This window comes from Equus caballus, chromosome X, assembly GCF_041296265.1.
Source record: "Equus caballus isolate H_3958 breed thoroughbred chromosome X, TB-T2T, whole genome shotgun sequence".
In the NCBI taxonomy this organism is placed as follows: Eukaryota; Metazoa; Chordata; class Mammalia; order Perissodactyla; family Equidae; genus Equus; species Equus caballus.
This window is the reverse complement of record NC_091715.1, coordinates 28,439,124-28,443,346: the sequence shown is the minus strand read 5'-3', so window position 1 is coordinate 28,443,346 and position 4,223 is coordinate 28,439,124. Positions and strand designations below refer to the sequence as shown.

The window sequence follows — 4,223 nt, the reverse complement described above, 5'->3', positions numbered from 1 at the left end:
CTAGTGTGATTTTATCTTTAAAGAGAAGGAAGGCGTAAATAAACAACATCGGTTATGAAAAATGAGTAACTGTTAAGTAATCTATTACTTATGATTAAATACCATAAGATTCAGCAATCCCATCCAAAAGAAAGAAAATCAGTATCTCAAAGACATTTCTGCACTCCAATGTTCACTGCAACATTATTCACAACAGCCAAGATAGAGAAACAACCTAAATGTCCACCAATGGATGAACAGATAAAGAAAATGTGGTGTATGTATATACACAATGAAATATTATTCAGCCATAAAAAAGAAGGAAATCCTCCCATTTGTGACAATATGGATGAACCTGAAGGATCTTATGCTAAATGAAATAAGCCAGAGACAGAAAGGCAAATACTGTACATATTCCCTCATATGTGAAATCTAAAAAAAAAAAAAAATGTCAAACTCATAGAAACAGACAGTAGAATGGCAGCTGCCAGGGGCTAGATGGTCTAGACAGTGAGGGAAATAGGAGGATGTTGGTCAAAGGGTCAAACTTTCAGTTATGAGACGAATAAGCCCTTGGGATGTAATGTACAACATAGTGACTATACTTGATAATACTGTATTGTATAGTTGAAATTTGCTAAGGGTGTAGATCTTAAGCATTCTCACCATGCACGCAAAAAAGATAACTATATAAGGTGGTGGATGTGTTAAGTAATTTGATTGTGGTAATCATTTGACAATACTATACATATGTCAAATCTTCACATTGTACACTTTAAACATGTACAATTTTATTTGCCAGTTATACCTCAATAAAGCTGGAAAAAAGATTAACTAAAGGTAAAAACAATATAATACAATGATTGACATGCTAGGAATAAATATGAAAATCTGGATAATCAGAAAAAAATTCTAGGGAAATATAAACCACCAAAGTGGCCTATTGAGAAGACAATCATAAAATCAAAGAAAGGATAGCTAAATTTCTTCAACCACAAAGATATCAGACCTATTAAACTTCTTTTTTTAAAAGCTAATTTCAATTGTATAAAAATGGTTCCAATATATAGAACAGAAAATAGATAATTCCTCACTTTCTGAGTTTAACAATGTGGCACCCGAGACAGAAAAGTACAAGAAAGTAAAAAGTATATTAATCATAAACACAGAAGCAAAAATTATAAATGGAGCATCAGCAAATCGCAATCAGCACTTCACTATAATAATGACATCATGACCAAGGGTTAAATCTCAAGATTGCAAGGATTGCACAATTTAAGAAAATTTACCAATAAAGTTAATTCACTAAAATAATCTATCTAAATGAGAAAAAATATATAATCAACTGAATATATGTCAATATACCATTAAATGATACCTAGCAATCATTCATGATAAAAAAAATCTTGACAAACAACTTTCATAAATGGATCTATCAGATAACTATAGCAAAGTACAGTCTAAGATGCAAAGTCTAGAATAATTTGCTTTAAGTTCAGAAATAAAAGAGTCACCTCTTGTTACCACTATTAATCAACACTGTCCTAAAGGTTTCACACTCTGCAATAAGACGAAACAAAAAAATAAGTGGAGAATAGATGTAAAAGTTAGAAATAAACTATTATTTGCAGAAGATATGATCATCTATATAACCAATCCAAGATAATCAACTAACAAACAATTAGAAATAGAATTCAACAGTGCCTGAATACAAGATCAACACAGAAAAAAAAATTAATAGATACCCAGTGGAGCAACAACGAGATGCATAAAAAACAAAAAACTGATTCATATTATCAATACTTGCTATGAAGTACAGGTGGGACTGAAAATAGCACTATGAAATTTGGAATGTAGACATTTGGATGGACTTGAATGACGCTCAGAATTAGGAACTTTAGAATTACCTCAAGTCATCTCTGCCAGCCGAAGCCGCCTTTCCTCTCTCCGGTCTAAGAAACCCAGCCGCTCGTGGGTTAAAAAAAAAAATCTTTACGGCAGCGTAGGGGCGGGACTTCCGGTCTCGGCACATTGGAACCGGCTCTTTTCTTCTTCTTTGTTTCCGGTCTATCCCGGAAACGTGGCTGGGAGCGCTGGGCGGAGGTTGCTTCTCCGCTCGCTCTTCCACACCGAGCGGAGTTTGCTTCCCTGCAGGCTCTTCCACACCCAGGAGAGGACAGTTTCGAGGTTGGGACCTACTTTCATGCTTTGCAGGAGCTGTGATGCCCCAGCTCTAGCTTCCTATCGGTGAGATTTGGTTTACCCGGACTGTGGTGCAGACAACCTTGCTGTTGCACAGACGAACTTTTGCCTCGTGTTTGCTGGCACCCACTTGGGCGCCCCCTACAGGGGCCTCAGTACCTTGATGATGGTAGACGTAGCCGTACAGACGGAGCCCCCTGAGGGGTTTGTGTCTTTAGATGATGTGTTAATATTCTTCTCCCGGGAGGAGTGGGAGTTACTTGATGAGGCTCAGAAACGCCTATACTATAGAGTGATGCTAGAGACAGTTGGACTGGCGATCTCAGTGAGACTTGGAAATTCCAAATTCCCTGAGATTACTCAGCCCGAGCCAGAGAGAGTTTTCAGGGTTCCTGACTGTGTAGACACAGCTCCAGGCAAGACAGAGATGACCTGGGGGAACCTTAACACTAGCTCTTGGCATACAGTGGAGGCTGAAGATGCATCTTCTGAGCAGGGTGTTACTGTAAGAGTGTCACAGGAGAGCTCTCTTGAGGTGGGTCCTTCCATCCAAAACAGCCACCCATGTGACATGTGTGACCCCATCTTGAAACACATTTTGTGTGTGGCTGGGCATGAGGAAACATCCCCTGGGCAACCACCGTATCCCTGTATGTCATGTGGGAGATCCTTCTGGTTCAGTGCAAACCTTGACCAAATACAGAAGGAGCAGAGTGGAGAAGTATTGCCTAGAATAGAAAATGTCCGGACCATCTCTGTGGAGAGCTGGGAAAACGAAATGTCAGAGGACTTCCCTTTCGGAGAGGGTGAGGAGGACTTTTTGGCCAGCTCTGGACTTGCTCAGCTTGATGCCACTGAGGATGGGAAGACTCCACACAGGAGCGCTGAGAATGAGGAGGCCTTTCACACTGGGCAAATGGATTACAAGTGCAGTGAAAGTGGGGAAGCTTTCAGCCACAAAGATGAATTTGTTCAGCACCAGAACATCCACATGGGAGAAACGTATGATGAGTGCGGTGAATGTGGCAAATCATTTAGCCAGAGAGCCTACTTTCTATTACACAAGAAAAGTCACCTCAAAGCAAAACCTTACAAGTGCAGCGATTGTGGGAAAGCATTTTGCCACAAATTCAGCCTCAAAGTGCACCAGAGTCATCACACAGGATTCAGGCCTTATGAGTGTACTGAATGTGGGAAATCCTTTATCAAAAGATACCAGTTCGTTCAGCACCAGAGAATTCACACTGGAGCAAAACCATACAACTGCAGTGAATGTGGGAAAGTCTTCAGCCGAAGAGACACACTTACTGAACACCAGAGAATTCACAGTGGAATAAAGCCTTTTATGTGTGGCGTATGTGGGAAAGCCTTTCTCCGTAAAAGGGCGCTTGGTAAGCATGAGAAAATCCACACTGGAGAAAAGCCCTATGAATGTGATGAATGTGGGAAATTCTTTCGCCACCGTTCCTGCCTTTCAAGACATCAGAAGATTCACAGTAAAACAGAGCCTTCTGCCTATGCATGCGCTGAATGTGATAAAACCTTCATCACTAATTTCAACCTTATTCGACACAAGAAAATTCACACCAGAGCTCTTAGGCTTGTGGGTGAAGTGAAAGTGGAAAATTCTTTGGTGGCAACTTCAGCCTCATTCTACACGGGAGGTGTAACACCGGAGTAAGGCCTTATGTGTTCAGCAAATGTGGGAGAGCCTACAGAAGATGCTCTCACCTTATGTGGCATATGAAAGTTCACAGCAAAGAAAGGCCTCATGAGTGGAGCAGTTCTGGTGATCCTTTAGCTACGTTTATTTTTTTTTTAAAGATTGGCCTTGATCATCTGTTGCCAATCTTTTTTTTCTTTCCTCTTCTTCTCAAAGAAGAAGGTCGTTCTGGTTGTATTATGTGGGACGCTGCCTCAGCATGGCTTGACGAGCTATGCCATGTCTGCACCCAAGATCCAAATTGGCAAAACCCTGGGCTGCCGAAGAGGAGCGTGTGAACTTAGCCATGGGGCTGTCCCCTGAAAATTATTTCTAATTA

At 40.7% G+C, this 4,223-nt stretch overlaps 1 pseudogene; it reads left to right on the top strand.

The window, feature by feature from the left end:
* Positions 1-2,347: 2,347 nt before the first annotated feature.
* Positions 2,348-3,862, top strand: LOC102148295 (zinc finger protein 772 pseudogene; annotated as a pseudogene).
* The last annotated feature ends 361 nt before the right edge of the window (positions 3,863-4,223 follow it).